Below are 17,298 nucleotides of genomic sequence, written 5' to 3'. Positions count from 1 at the left end.
CAAAAGTGAGAGTAGCATTTACATATGAATGTTCAAAAAAAGTTAGTCTCCAAAAATAGATTGATGGCTCAGTGGTGAAAGACACTGACTCTACCAGCCTGGCAACCAGAGCTCAGGTCCCCATCCCCAGCATGCACATAAAAGCCAACACTGCTGCACAGGAACCTGCAATCCCAGTGCGCCTGTGACATGGCACGTGGAATCAGGAGCAGTCCGAAGCTCGCAGCCTTCCTGGTGGCACAGAACAAGAATAGAGACCCTGCCGCAGACAAGGTGGAAGGAGAGACTCAACACGTAAGGTTGACCTCTGACCTTCACATGTGCACCGTGGCCCACTCATGTGTGCACGCACAAACATGCACTCAAATTAAAGGAAAAGTGAAAGAGACATAGCAGTATCTAGGTGAATGCCTAACCATCCAACCTCTGTACTCTCTGGGGGAAAGAACCTGATTTTAATTAAGGTTAAGTGTTTAAGAGGAGGAATTGATGGAACCTAAAAGCTTTTGACTTCTTTTTCACTGAAACTTTTGCCATAGTAGCTGTCAAAGAAGTGATGCCTCTTGTGGGGTGGGGAAGGGACGGGAGACACTATGGCTCCAAATAAAACGTGGATTGCTCCAATAGGGAACAAGATCATTACCTCAAGGGAAATATTCCAACAGTGTAAGAACTTTCAAAAGCCTGATGTCACAGAGTGCAGTGTTTTTATTGCAGGTGAATACACTGATTTCTTACAGATAGCACACTGGCTGGTGTTTTACCCATGGCGTGACTAGCTTGGGTTGAGTACTTGGAAAACAGGCTTCATGCAAACAACGCCTCCACAGTTTGTCAATCAGGTGTGATTTCCCAGCCACTCACCAGACATTGGCCACAAGGCTTCTGACACTGGCAGCCATTTTAGGATCACTACAGGCAACCTCTTGGGTATGGAGATTTGGGAAGGCCAAAAACAACAACAACAAAAAGTTATCCTTATTTTCAAGTAGACTGTTACTCCAAGAAAATTTCAAAGAGCTGTGCTGTGAAAAGGCATGGGGTTCTTAACGCTTCCCTGTGTGCAACATCTGGGCAGAACCTGGGAGGCAACACACATGCAAGTGAACCTTTAGAGTCCTGTGAGCCACACAACTTTGCAAGCCACTGTCAGAAAGAAGGCAGCCATGGCCTGCTGAAAATGAATAGCGAATGAGTTTCCTTTCTGCAAGGGAATGAAGGTGCCTGTCCTCACCCCTTCCTGGTCATTCATTGAAGTTCTTGCAGTCCCTGGGGCATGCTCTTGAGGTCATCCCATTGCTGCCTCAGATGCTGCACACCTCTCTCAGTGCCTCAGTTGCTGACGCAGAGACCAAATTCAGAATCTGGGAAATGTTTAGTGGATAAAGTGCTTGTAGTCCAAGTGTGAGGCCTAAGTTCACATCCCTAGTTCCCACATAAATGCCAGGTGACTGTGGCAGATTCCCTATAATCCCAGAGCTTGGGAGTCTGGGCTAGGGATCTCCTAGCAAAATGGGTAGCTAGACTAGTCAAATTGGTGAGTCTAGATTCAAGTACGAGACCCTACTTCTGTTGGTAAGGTGGAGAGAAATTAATCAGGGCACCCCAGTGTCACGTTTAGCCTCCACATGCACATGTGTACATTTGCACACTCACATATGATTATGCCCACACCACATACACACTTAATATGCAAAAAAGAAAGAAAATAATCTCCAGTCAAATGGTTTGTGACTTTATATGAACAATTTTCAACATAGGAAGAGAAAAGGGAAGAGGGGACAGGGAAAGGGCAGTAGATTAGGGGCTGTCTTGATTACATGGTTGTATTTAATTAATGTTGAAATATTAATGGACTTTTAGGGGAAAGCCTCTTAGCTGTTCTATAACTGTTAGCAGAGTTATGCTATACCTTTTAAAAATGCAGTAAGAGGGATGGAGAGGTGGCTTAGCAGTGATGGCGCTTGCCTGCATAGCCTAAGGACCCAGGTTCGACTCTCCAGATCCCACAAAAGCCAGACACACAAAGTAATGCAAATGTGTGAGTTTGCACATGCATAGAAGGGAGCACACACATCTGGAGTTTGACTGTAGTGGAGGCACTGGTGAACCAATTCTCTCTCTCTCTTACTCTGTCTCACATAAACAAAAGGCCAGTCTATTGGGCTTGCCTCAAAAACTAAAAATCAAAATGCAGTAAGAGTATGGCATAGTGTGGTGAGTCTCAGCTGACAGGAGGGATAGGAGCTGACTCCACCTGGCAAGGGGCATCTAACAGTGTCTGGACTTTTGAGTTGGTACAATGTGGGCAAAGTGATTAGATGGCATTGCTGTTACTGGTATCTAAAAGATGGAAGTCAAGGATGCCACTTATTATCCTACAATGCACCATACAACCCCAACAATCAAGCATTATCAGATCCAAGATGCCAACAATGGCAATACTGAGACAGCCTGTAGGTTCCAAGGGTGTAGCTATGGAGCCAGACTGAGTAAGTTTCACTTCAAAACTAATGATGTTTAGGGCTGGAGACATGGCTCAGTGGTTAAGGCACATGCCTATGAAGTCTAAGGATCCAGGTTCGATTTTCCATGTCCCATGTAAGACAGATGTACAAGGTGGTGCATGCATCTGGAGTTTGTTTGCATTGAGTAGAAGCTCTGGCGTGCCCATTCTTACTCTCTCTTGGTCTCTCTCTCCCTTTTTGTCTCTGTCTTTAATAAATAAATAAAAATAAATCCAAATTAATACTAAAACAATCTAAGATGTTTATCAGATTTCTTAATTGCTATCCTTCAATTTTCTACCTATAAAGTGGGGTAATGATAGTACTCTCTTCATAGGTTTTCATTAGAATTAAATTCCTAATATATATAAAGTCCTGAAACCAGCACCACTGTATTAGTTATTTGTGTGCAAAATAAAATAAATAGTATAGGTATATCAGAATAATCCAATATGAGCAAAATTGTTTTTGAAGAGATCTTGACTCAAAGCCACCACAAGAGAATTTCATCAGCAGAGACTAATTTGATGTGACAAATGAAATATTAGAACCCACATGATAGTAAGTGAGCTAGATGACATTACTCTCAACTAATTTTTACTATAAATATTATGCTAGGCTTTTGAAAGGGAAGTAGTTCTTGTATATCATTTGTGCTTAGAAGGTGTTGGTGAATAGTTTCTAATTATGCTTGCAAGATCTCTTGATGATCAAGAATATGAAAATTCCCAAGTCGATGTGCATCTGTGAGATGGGGAAAAAGGCAGGACAAATGGAATGTGTTGGAAGATTATCCACTGACTTGATGGGGCTGTTGGTAGCCCCATGGAGTCGAGGCACTTGACCTTTAAGATAACAATGATAAAACTCCAAAGGGCCAGAGTCTGGTGAAAGACTTTGAACATGGAAGGTTGTGATATTTGTAGAATGAACCAGCAAATTATCATATGATTTGTTTTCCCATTAATTGTAGTGGTGAAGTTTCCAAAAAGGGTACATTTAAGTATATGTGACAAATTACAGGAGTTCAGCAGGGAAATGAGACCTGATTCACCTGAACTGACCTGAACTAAGTACTCTGCCCAGAATTATATTTAATCTAATAGTTTTGATTTTCAGATTTTGAGAGCCTGAAAATATCCTTTACTAAGCTCCATTAAATAGTCCTTGACCTTGAGGCTCTTATTTTATGCAGTGCATAATTTCAGCAGCCAGGGAACCCACAAAGGCTTTTTCTTATCCTAGATTCATTCTCTCAGACTGAAAGTTTTAATTAAGAAGATGGTTAACATCAGAGGTTGTGACACTTGGGCAGGCAATTCCACCAGAACTCAAGAGACCAACTTTAATGTCACGGTTTTATGCCAGCCCATGATAAGTACCTATCTATGTTAAACGTTTGTGAATATAGCAGATGATATATACATTATAATTGAGATGCCATAAGCCTCCAAGACAGGGTCTTCACATTACACTCTCCCTTCTAAGCTTAAAGCTTTGTAGTTCACCTTGGGCCTGGTATAATGTCATTAAGACAGTGAAAGACATCATGGAGCAAAAGCTAGCAATAATAATAACTGACCTTCCTGAGTATATCACATGCACAATCAGATATTGTGCAAGCTATTTTAAGTATTAAAGTCATTTTGTGCAGTTTGTACACAGTAAAATCAAGATTCAAGAAAATCAGGTGGCTTGCTCAAATTCATGCAGCTGGTAAGCACTGTGGTGGTTTGAATGGGAAATGCCCCATAGCCTTATGTGTTAGTGATCAGGCCTCATACTCAGTCCTCAGCTGCTGCAGACTTTGGAAGATGGCTTTTCTGGAGGAGGTTTGTCATGGGGGTTTACTAACCCAGCTTGCCAGTGATAGCTAGCTCACTCTCTTGCTGCTTCCTGCCAGCTTTTGTGGCAAAACGTGATGCCTAGCTGCTGCTCAGCCAAGCCATGATGAAACTTGTCCTTGAAACTCTGAATCAAAACAAACCCTTTCCTTGCATGTGCTTTTTCTGGCCTGATGTTTTGTCCCAGCAAGAAGAAGATAATGGCTATAGGGATCAAGAATTGGCCCCAAGTCTGTGTCTCCCTGAAGTCTTCTCTGTTTCATCTAGCTGCCTCTCAAACCAGTAACTCACACCCAGTCTCAGGACAACTACTATCCAGGGCCTGTCATTATTGGCAAATGGTAAAAACTATATTGCTTAAAGCATTATCAGTTTCCCTGAATGGGTGTTTGGACCAGATATATGTCAACTCTTTCTTTAACGAAATTGACTTTAATGCATTAGTATCAAGAATAAAGAAAAGACTACCACTATCTGATGAATCTCTGAATGATGACAGGTATTGGAATGGGCCATATCTAGCCCTGGGTACATATTCATCTGGAAATATAGTTTCTGTCCTTCTCTGATATTTTCATATGTAGCTATTCCAAAATTCCAAATGCTCTTTTCTGCCTTGTTAAGCAGAATGGAAAAAATATCTTGGTCATAGAAGAAAGTGATGTGATGGTGTATTCTCTGCGAGTTCTACTTCCGGAATACACAGAATCTGCCTGCTTCTCTGCAGGTGCTACCTTGCCTCACCATTTAAGTCACCATCATTCTTGTCTGAGGGATTTCAGCAGTTCCCAGCTAGTTTTCCCATGTCTATACTCACATCCTTATAGGATGTTCTCAGCATAGCAATTGGGCTAATCCTCTCAAAGGATAAATCTGATGATGTCACTCCTTGCTTAGCATCCTCCAAAGGTCCCAGGTTACATTTAGGAAGGAAAAAATAATGAGCAACCTTGTGCTCCCTTTAGTTTTAATTGCCCCTTCTCTGCACTTTCCAGGCCCTTCTCTGTTCTGGCTCTTTGGACTTGCTATAGCTTATACTTCCAGAAATGTCATCCCCATTACCTTGCTGGTAGAGGAGATCAGAATAGATCACTCCAGAATATATGTTTTTGACAAAATAATTGTTCTAAATTAAAAATAATCAAGTAATGAAAGATGGCAATGAGCCACACCATCATGAGAATAATAATTAATATGCTGTGGCATGTAGTAGGCGAGTTACATGAAGTGTACTTTCAATATATTTTCAACTTACAATCAATTTGTGGGGATGTGGCCCATATTAAGTCAAGTAGGATCTGTATTTACCTTCTAATTTGTTCTATCAGTTCTCAAGAAATTTCTTATCTGTTAAAAGTGCTACGTAAGGGCTGAGAGATGGCTTAGCAGTTAAGGCTTGGCAGAGAAACCTAAGCACCCGAGTTTGATTCCCCAGTACTCATGTAAGCTAGATGCACAAGGTTTGCAGTGGCTAGAGGCCCTGATGCACTCATTCTATCCCCGTGTCTCTCTGTTTCCCTCTCAAGTAAACAAATAAATAAATGAATAATATCTATATATTTTTAAATTTCTATGTAAGCCAAAGGCTAAGCTCCCATATGGAGTACTGGCCTCTGGGTATTCCATGTACTTCATGCATGCTACATGTTAATAACTTTGTTTTCCTCCTGTTCATCTGTCTGTTGTAGCAGAGGCCTCAGCTGAAAAAGGTATAGTCTAGAGGAGATGCTTTTCTTCCTTTATACCTGGGACAGGCAGCCTGCTCTCAACCTCCTGGTCCTATCAGTACTATAGGGATGACTTTCCTCTTATTAACCTGAATAAAAATATCACAAACAATCCCACATGTCAGACACTTTCCTTCATGCCAGCTTCTCTTGTTTAAAGCATTTAGCACCAACTCACATTTTCTTTTCTTTTTATTTTTAACTTTAAAATTCTTTTTGAGGCAGGCCCAACAGACTGGCCATTTTTTTGTTTTGTTTTGTTTTTGAGGTAGGGTCTCACTCTAGTTCAGGCTGACCTGAAATTCACTCTGTAGTCTCAAGGTGGCCTCAAACTCATGGTGACCCTCCTACCTAAGCCTCCCGAGTGCTGGGATTAAAGGCCTTTTTTAATGAGCAAGCGAGAGTGAGAGCAAGAGCATGTGTGAAAGAGAATTGGAACACCAGGGCCTGCAGCCACTGCACTTGAACTCCAGATGCAAGCATCACCTTGTATGCATGTGCTGTGTCACCTTATGCATCTAGCTAATGTGGGATCTGGAAAGTTGAGCATGAGTCCTTAGGCTTTGCAGGCAAGTGCCTTAATTGCTAAGCCATCTCTCCAGCACCACATTTTCTTTATATATGCATTTATCATTGATTTCTATTCTCTAAGAAATTCAGAACTCTTTATTACTACTCTGACAACAAGGCTAGAAGCAGTATCTGGTTAGTAGTAAGCACATAAGCCTTAAGGAATGAAATGCGCATTATGATTGAAAGAAATAGTAAGCTGAAAGTTATGACTCTTGAATCCTGGGTCTTTAAAAAAAATTTTTTTTTGTTCATTTTTATTTATTTAGTTGAGAGCGACAGAGAGAGAAAGAGGCAGAGAGAGAGAGAGAATGGGTGGGCCAGGGCCTCCAGCCACTGCAAACAAACTCCAGATGCGTGCACCCCCTTGTGCATCTGGCTAACATGGGTCCTGGGGAATCAAGCCTCCAACCGGGGTCCTCAGGCTTCACAGGCAAATGTTTAACCACTAAGCCACCTCTCCAGCCCAAATCCTGGGTCTTTTACTGGTTTGTGGAGTATGTTGGGCAAATCAAATTTCTTGGTTTTCAGTTAATTTCTCTATCTATGAATTAGATTGTGTGATCTTTACAGCTATGTTCCAAGCCTGAAGCCCAGACTCCAGTGGTCTATGATTCATGCTGTGGCCTGAAATGGTGTTTCTTGGATCTTATTTATGCAAACCCAAGGAGGTGTCCTACTATTGTAGGTGAGAAATGTCGCATGACTCTTTCCTTATAAGCCAGCATGGCTCTAAGGCGAATTACACGTGAAGGAAAAGCCATACAGAAGTTAACCCCTTGTAAGAGAAACCAAAAGTTCAATTTAGTAAAATTATAAATAAAAATCTGGTTCTGTTTTTTTTTAATCCAACTTGAAAATTGTATATTATAAGCCTAGTGAACTCTAGTAACTACTTTTAATTGTATATTATAAGCCTAGTGAACTCTAGTAACTACTTTGATGGATTCTTTGGATCATACTTGATTCTACTTAAAAATTAGTCATTTGAGGCTGGGGAAATGTCTTAGTGGTTAAGGCATTTGCCTGTGAAGCCTAAGGACACTGTTCTGATTACTTAGGACCCACGTAAACCAGATGTGCAAGGGGGGGCACATGTGTCTGAAGTTCATTTGCAGTGGCTGGAGGCCCTGGCATGCCCATTCTCTCTTTCTCTCTCCTTCTTTTCCTCTGTCTCTCAAATAAATAAATTAATAAAATATTTTTAAAAATTAATCTTTTGGGCCAGGTGTGGTGGTACATGCCTTTAATCCTAGCACTTGGGAGGTAGAGATAGGGAGAGTCCCATGAGTTGGAGGCTACCCTGAGACTACATAATGAATTCCATGTAAGCCTGAGCTAGAGCGAGACCCTACCTCAAAAAAAATTAATCTTTAAAATAACATATGAACCACATTTATGTATTATAGATAGGATACTTCTATAAGATATTAACTGGTTTAAAAAATTTTCTCTCTATATAAGTAATTCTTAACAATATCTAAAAAGAACATATATGTATATATATATATATATATATATATATATATATGCATGCATATATATGTATGTATGTGTATATATATATATATATATATATATATGAATGTTTAAAAGTTCTAGTCCTGTGCAAAAACTTAGTAAGATTTAAACTTAGAGTAATAAATCTATCAACAAAGGTACTGGGATCAATAAGCTGATTTTTTTATTCTAATAGGATCAGTTTTATTAAATATTATAAGACCAAATTCTTCCAAATATTCACAGCTTTCTTCACATGAGAATATATTTTTGTCCTGGTTCATAATTTATAATGAATATCTGCCCAATGTTAAAATATACTTATTAGTAGTAACAAAATGATCAAGTAATATGATACAACCTACTTTGAGCCTCCATTACATGTGTCTGTCTGTCTTTTGAGATAAATGCTAGTGGCACTCAGTGGCCTCCATCAGAGTTTCACACCACAGCTTGTCAGTTGTCATTGGCCAGTGAGAGGTTGTGCCCTGTAGGAAGCTTGGATAAGCCTTTAGCTATCTTTATGTCAGTTCAGTCCTACAATGGACATTGTGTCTATGTAGCATAATAACCGAAGCATTTTGAAATAGTAGCTTGTTAGCATAACTAATTATGGAAATGAGCTTTAAAATATTTTATTTTTATTTATTTATTTGAGAGAGGGTAAGAGGGAGAGAGAGAGAGAGAGAGAGAGAGAGAGAGAGAGAGAGAGAACGCATGCCAGGGCTTCCAGCCACTGCGAATGATCTCCAGATACGCTGCCCCCTTGTGCATCTGGCTTACGTGGGTACTAGGGAATTGAACTGAGGTCTCTAGCTTTGCAGGCAAGGCCTTGATGGCTAAGCCATCTCTCTAGCCCTGGAAATGAGCTTTTACTGGGCATTGGTGCTATTAAAGACATGGTTTGGCTGAAAAATTCAAGACAATATCTATTTCCAGTAAAGAGCATATAGATCTTGCTAGACATGCATCTTTATCTCTGAATATAATCTGTATGTATGGCAGAAGTTGGTTTGACTCTACCTGATAACTCAGTGGTAAGACTGTGGGTATATAGTTAACCACTTTTACTATTTCAAAAAGGACCTATTACCTGTTCTTAGTGAGTCAGAAATATCTTCCCATGTAATTTTGCTATTAAATCAAGATGAAAAAATTAGGATATAATTTTTGACAATGCTGATGGAATCTTATTATAATTACTATGGCCATAACTTCATAGCACAAGGAAGGGGATAGTTTGTTAGTCAGGAGTTTTCTACTCAGGGGAGTCTACAATCCCTACATTGTTTGATTAGATCATAAGTATATACAGGGCTTTTATACTGAACTTCAGAGCTTGGAGTTTGATATTTTGTGTTTTTAGATCTACATGACCCTCATATTTACCATGCATTCTCTCTCTCTCTCTCTCTCTCTCTCTCTCTCTGTTTCTTTTCAAGTCACAACTCCCAAGTCATTCTACTGGTAATTGATATTAGACAAAAACAAATGAGCCATGTAGCAAATCCTTTGCAAGACTGGGCCTGGAAATATCCTTTACACCAAGTAGTAGGTAACTAGAGAAATGTTTCAAAAGTCTAAGTTCCATTATAGGGCACCAGATTTCTTGCCAATGTCACCTAGAGTAGCCATTTTCATTAACAAAACAATAGTTCATTGAGGGCAAAAGTAATGGGAGAAAACTTGGTAATAGAGAAAGACAAGAGAAAATTGCTTATACTGGTATCCTTTTTTACTCTGAAATTACCAAACAAATTTTACATAACAGAGAATAGAGGAGGAAATCAGTTAAAGATAAATCATCCAAATTTCTTCACTATAAAAATTCTCTTAAGAGAAAGTTTCTCGTAGAACCATGTTTCAGTCGATTTGACTTTACTAAGCAAATGTTATTAATTGTAAAATATTCTATTTCTCCACTTTTACTAAAGACTTGTATATGATTGTTATAACTTCTGCTTAGCCTGAGAAATACCATAATGACTTGATAATATCAGTTAAAACAGAGAAAATTGGGCTGCTACTTAGGGATACTTTATTACAATTGCGCTCTCTCAACATCACCTACTGGTTTAAAGGAAATACAGATGCCCAGGCCTCACACAGAGCAACCTGAAATAGAATCCTCTCTAGTGAGATGCTGGAATCTCCTTTTTAGCATGCACTGTCCTTCCCATTCAGGTAGATCAGCTCTCTCTGTTCTTGGAACCTCACTTGGAAAAACACTTCACTAGAAATTTTGAAATATTAAAAATAACTTCCAGACCTCCCTCTGCACTGACTCTAGAAGATCCTATAACTAGAGGCTAGGAACCTTTGAGAGGGTGAACAGCAACCTCGTTCAACTGGGCAGCCTCAGGCACTACTTCAGTGGAAGCTCAAGAAACTATGACTAAGTTGACCTTTTGTCATATCTCTTTTCCTCCCTGTTTATTTAAGTTACCCTCTTCGCTGGCTCTTGGAGTCAAAAGTGCTTTTGTTCTCTGCATGAATGGTCTGATTCACATCACACCAATATTGCTTCAAAGGGAGAGAAGTCTCTTACCTTAAGATAATTGCTTCTTCCTTTTGCAAAGGCCAGAGAGCAGCCACAGGGTTTTACAGGCTTTATATTTTAACTATTTCAGACTCTTCAGATAGTCTCACTCTTTCTCTTTTTCCTTCCTGGAAGAAATAAAGTCAAAAGAAATAACAACCACTTACAATGTATTTCACAAATGTGAATTCCTATATAAAATACAAAAACTTTGTATCCTAGGCAGTGATTCAGAAAGTAGGTGCTTACAAAGCTTAAATTCCTAGAGTCTAATTTCCAAAGTTGGCTCAGGAAGAGGGAGGGGTCTAGAAAACTTCTGAATCAGTGCTTAGCCTGGTCTGTCAATCAGCATTTTAGAGAACCTCAGCAGATCATGTGCTTGGGGTTGGATCATGAAGAAGTGACAAATTCTAACAGATTTCCCTCTCTATCTCATGTGGTGATGATGCTTGAAAAACAGAGAGAATAGGAAAAAAGGTAATCTGAGCTAGTTGCCATTTGTAGGATTTCCTGATCTCTTCACCATTTCTCCCGCAGCTCCTGCTTCAATGGCGGTGGCTACCTTACAGGTTGGCTCTATCCTCCCACCATTATACAAGCCATTCTTTCAGTCTGGAGTGCTTTGGGCCCAGGTTATTATTATTATTTTTCCTTGTGAACTTGAAGAGCCTGTTAAAATATCACCTTTTTCTGTAACCCATTCTCAGAATCTAATTCAAGTTTTGTACAAGCAAGAATGATGGTGTTGAGAAATGAATGCATCCGGTACTGCCTGTAACTCATTTAAAGATCCATCCTCATGCCTGGGGCGATGGCTCAGCTGTTCAAGGTGTTTACTTGCAAGCCTGCTGGACAGAGTTCAGTTCCCTAACACCCATGTAAAAGATGAATGCAAACTAGTCCATGGGTCTGTAATCCCAATGCACCTTTAGCAATGGGAAGTAGACCCAGAAGGATCTGGAAGTGTGCATGAGCCAGCTAGCCTGACACACATTGGCCAAAATAGTGAGGGAGACCCTGTGATTCAAGCACCATGGAAGGACAGCACATCTCCGAGGTTGTCCTTAGACCTACACACATGTGCTGTAGCACATGTGCACCCATACACACACACATAACAAAAAATTCCATCCTCACAAATGGTGTGATATGAATGTGTGGTCATTTAGAAATATAAAATATAAACTCTACACTGAGGGACAGTTAGATGAATTATCCCAATTAGGAAGAATCTCAAAAGGCGACGAGGTGGCAATGATCTAATAGCCCTCTAGAATTATTACAATCTAATCACTTAGCAATTATCATCTACGTCAAGACCACAGGGTAGAAATTTTTGTAGGAAAGAAATGTGAGGTATTTGATCCAGTGAATTTTCTAAGCAGCTGATGCAATATGCTACCCTTCCGCGAGGAAGGCAGGAGAATGTGACCAGCTCCAGCAGCTCGGGAACATGCACCAGGGCAGGGCTTCTTTCAGTGGTGTGCACCTTCACTTAACAGGAAAAATCTAGACTAGATGGCGAGCTAAAACCTGCAGCTGGGGCAGTCTCCTCTGTGTGGAGAACCTCCCATGTAAGGCACTATACTGTCTGCATGAAGGGCAGGTAGCTAAGACGTCACTAAGCTCAAAGGACAGGTTATATGGCAACATGTATGTTTAGCTGATTTGTATCTGATTTGTAGTGGATAATCCTTGGCTAGATTTGTCCTGCCACTTGCTTTTATGATAACATGGAAACTGTGAGGTTGTAGGTGATATGCGTGCACCACACCGATAGCTTTCATTTACCTCTGGTCTAAAGGTTTGATACAGTTGGGTAGAGGACCTGATGCATTTGGAATGTCCACATTGTCTTGAGACAGCTTCTTTTTCATCTTTGCATAGCTGGCAATTGTAATTGCTTGGTAAGTATATATATATATCTTGTTGTTAAGTTCTTTACCATGAACTAGAACTTACTCTTCCTACTTATCTGCTTTTAACACTTACTATCCAGGTTCCCTCTGTTTTCCTTCTCCTTGCCATGCCTAGCCTCTAGTGATTCTCACCCTACTCCCCTACTTGTATGAAATCAACTTCTTCATTTTTTATTTATTTATTTGAAAATGACAGAGAGAGAGGGAGAGAAAGAGACAGATATAGAGGGAATGGGCATGCCAGGGCTTCTAGCCACTGCAAACGAACACCAGACGCGTGCGCCCCCTTGTGCATCTGGCTAACTTGGGTCCTGGGGTAACGAGCCTCCAACCAGGGTCCTTAGGCTTCACAGGCAAGCGCTTAATTGCTAAGCCATCTCTCCAGCCAGAAATCAACTTCTTAAAGTACCCATCAGTGAGTAAGAACATGTAATATCTGTCTTTCCATGCCTGGCTTTCTTCACTTATCAGTAATAAGGTTTTGAATAACAGCTGCTCTAATTCATAGAGCCTGATCATTTTGGGATGCTTTGAGCAAAAATGAGTAATATTGGGTTTAGATGAAGCCACAACTTCAGATGAAATAAGTTTTAGATAAAAATATAAATATGAGCCAGGTGTGGTGGCGCATGCCTTTAATCCCAGCACTCAGGAGGCAGAGGTAGAAGCATCGCTGTGAGTTCAGGGCCACCTTGAAATGATACGGTGAATTCCAGGTCAGCCTAGGTTATAGTGAGACCCTACCTTGAAAAACCAAATATGTGTGTGTGTGTGTGTGTGTATATATATATATATATTGCTGAATTCTGCTTTATGGAGTGTCTTATCCTTACCCCAATAACCCATGATGCAACTGATTTATCGTCTCATTCCATACAGCCCAAACAAAGAGTGCTTTAAGAAGAATAGCTCATGGAAATGCATGTTGCACACATTGGCAAATTGTGGTGTTCATTTTTCAGTGCTGCCAAGAAAATTCATCTAAGGAAATTATAAGCTTAAACAGTGCCTGCATTAGCCATTTGTCACGAGAAGCATTCCATGCAGGGAATAGGCATCACAGGTTGTTAAGCATCTCCAGGAACATTGCTCACTGAAATTTGCTGGAAAGATGATTGAGTGTTATTTAAGTAGAACTTTACACACAATAAATAGTACATTTGCAGACTGCTGAGAAAATTGATGAAAAGGATAATGTTCTATTCTGGACTCTAAACAAAAGGCAATCAATTAGTAGGACCCGTTTGAATAATGTCAAAGAAACAGTGCTGAGAATCTCCCTGCTGAAAGAGTGTGCCTCAGGCTGAAACAAACTGTGCCTACGTGAGGCAGATCGATGGCCTGGCACCACAGCAGCACAGAAGGGAATCAGAGAACAGAATCCATTTCCAGACCCTCATCACTCCCCAGGGCTGAGCTCCATGAGCTGCATTCTTTTCCCTTCCTGACCTCAGTTACAGGCTCCATTTCAGCTTCCCACTGAGTTTAGAGCTACACTTTGGCCTACCTTTAAGGGTTCCTTCCCACCAGCAGATATTTGGGGATCATAAATATGGAGCCTAAAAAGTGTTACTGATTTTTGAAGTTTGTCTTATGGACTTGTTGTATAAGACTGTCTTGCTGGGCAGGGGAATGAGTGGGTTTTGATGATGGTTTCTTACATCATTGTTTGGCTAACACTCTCTGTTATGGTCCACCTCATAAATATTTTAGTCTTTGAAAACTTTACTCTTTGTCAAAGCAACTCAACTCTGTTGGGACAGTCCCAAAGGAGGTTCAGACATCACTTAGTATGTATGTAATATAGAAATGCATCAGGGTGATTGTGTTCCAATGAAACTATTTACAATAGTGACAGCTGTCCCCATCTTTATATTAAGGGACTAAAAGCATTGTGGAACAAGTCACAGAAGCCTTATCTTAAAGCACAGACACATAATTTCAAGAATAAACTGTTATCTCTTAGATGATTTTATATCACATATTGTACCATAAATTTAATGCATTTTTGTAGTGGAGAGATCAGAAGTCTTAAAAAACGAAGACATTTAGAAAACAAAGTAGTGGCCTGGAGAGATGACTCAGAAAAGACGCTTGTAAAGCCTGCTGGCCCTGGTTTGTTTCCCAGTACCCACATAAAGCCTGATACACAAACTGATGCAAGCATCTGAAATTTGTTTTCAGTAGCAACAGGCCATGCATGGCATGCCCTATTCTCTCTCTCTAAAAAGAAGTTAATTAAAAAAAACAAACAAATAAAAACACAAGTACTTCCTTAAGTGAGTTGGACCTGAGGGATATCACTTAGGATAGTGACATCCACTGATTACGTAAGTAGTAGGTCCCTTATCTGACTTCAGTGAAAGAAATTATTCACTGGAGTAAATGATGTTCTACTATGCCCTCTGCGTAACAGACATTAATCTTCACACCACATAGAATGTTCTTTGAAAGCTACATTCTAGTACACTGTGGTCATCAGGCTAGCTTTTAAAATCATGACTTCAAGGCATCAGACAACTTATGTTAAACTCTCTAAGAGTGGAACTCAGGTAACCAACGTGTAGCAACAACAAAGAAACACTGTTTTAGTGTCTTGAAATTCAGAAGTGTGGTCTGTAGGCCTTTAGCAAAAGCATGAACTGAGGCTTGTTAGATACAGATACTAGGCAGATGTAGTGTCATGTACCTGTAGACATAACATCTGGGCAGCTGAGGCTGGAGGACCACTTGAGCCCAGAGTTTGAGACCAACTTGGGAAACAGAACTTATCTTTAAATTTTTTTTTTTAATTTGAGAGAGAGTGAGACTCATCTTTTAAACAAGCAATCAAGCAAACAAGCAAATAGACACTGACAGAACCTCTAGTTACCAGGACCTGCAGGAGACTCACCTACACATTAAAGCTGGGAAGCCCACACTTCTGTTCCTACCTGCAGGCAGAGGACAGTTTTGTCCTCCAGTCTGTTTACTTATTTGTAATAGCAATTATGTGAGCATTATGTATAACTGATGCTCCATAGAGTGTAAAGAGAATGGCTCCATGAAAAAAAACATGGGATGTTTTAGGTAGCAGTAAAGGTGCGCCACACAAAACCGCCTGCAAAATAAAGTGAAAGGTAAACCACATGACTGGGGAAGGTATAAAAGCCTACATTGACTGTGTGTTCTCTTTGCCTCATGGTGAGTATTTTTAAATTGTATACTTTAAAAAGGGCGTTAGCAGGGTGTGGTGGCACACCCCTTTAATCCCAGTATCCAGAAGGCAGGAGGATCACCTCCTTGAGTTTGAGACCACCTTGAGACTACAAAGTAAATTTCAAGTCAGCCTGGGCTAGAGTGAAACCTTATCTTGACGAACAAAAAACAAAACAAAGCAAAACAAAAAGATAATGGTATGGGGTTAGGGATGGGCATGATAACCCATAGCTGTAATCCCTACTCTTGAGAGGCAGAAGGATTGCTTTGAATTCAAGTGTCAGGCTAGTTTGACCTCTGGAATGAGATTATGTCTCAAGGACAAAATAAAAGAGTAAAACAATAAAAAAGAGAGAGGTTTATACTCTGGACTCTGAGTTTTGGATGTGGTTCATGCAAGAAGGTGTATTTGAAACTTTAGCTGGCAAATCCAAAGTCAAAGAGAAGCCCCACTATGGAGGCTAACCCAGGAAAATAAAGGTTTTCCTTTTATAGTTGGCATAGTTTATTAAAAATAATTCCATGAATGTCCACCTAAAGTAATTTCCCTTTTGTGAAGCTATTTCATGGAGTATTTGAGAAAATGAGAACTCTAGTCATTAAAAATAATTTTTATGCAGAAAATGTGATCTAGAATGTGTTATCCTTTTTAAAATTTATTAATTTCAATTTAAAAATTTTTGATTTTTACTGAGAACTTTGACATATTAACATATTACAATTTGGTCATATTCCCCTTAGGTTATACTCTTAAATCCCTCTCTACTGCCCCCATTCCACTGAGGATCCTTGTTAGTGGAGTTATCAGTAATCACTGTGGAATCATGAATGCACCAGTCTATCTCTGTGGGGGAGGGACAATGCCTCCACCTTTCTGCCCTGTGGCTCTCACATTCTATCCACCCCTCTTCTGCAATGTTCTTCAGAGCCTTGGAGGGCAAATACTATGTTGTCTATGTGATAACATAGTAGATTCAAAATATGTACCTTTCAATGATGTTTATTTCTCAGTGATATTTTTTAAGTCACTGTTTCTCTGGATCACACTGAATATGGAAGCCCCTTCTGTGAACATTCAACTAACAAATCAGCTAGCTTTCCTACTTGCTGTCTTTGTAGGTATAACTAACCTTGGTCCACAAAAATTACTCCTGGGCTTTAGGATTTTACTAACAAAGAAAAGGTCAGAAGTATTTTGAGGAACTCACATAGAGATATCTACTGTTTGCTACATCAGTTAAAGTGAGGTAGGGGAAGCAGTCCTGACATGTCACTCATAATTTCAGAAAAGAAAAGAACATCAAAAAGTTAGGTCATAACCTCAAGTCTTCAAATGGAATAAAATTAGATTTGTAGTATGTAAAATTTTCAAATGTATTACATAACATGGCAAAACTTGCTTCACTTCCTCTGACCATCATCATTTGTAAACTGTTCTCTCTCTCTCTCTTATTTATTTTTTGTTTTTTGAGATAGTCTAGACTGACCCCGAAC

Source organism: Jaculus jaculus, chromosome 6 (genome assembly GCF_020740685.1).
Source record: "Jaculus jaculus isolate mJacJac1 chromosome 6, mJacJac1.mat.Y.cur, whole genome shotgun sequence".
In the NCBI taxonomy this organism is placed as follows: domain Eukaryota; kingdom Metazoa; phylum Chordata; class Mammalia; order Rodentia; family Dipodidae; genus Jaculus; species Jaculus jaculus.
The sequence above is the reverse complement of the archived record's forward strand: the minus strand, read 5'-3'. Positions refer to the sequence as shown.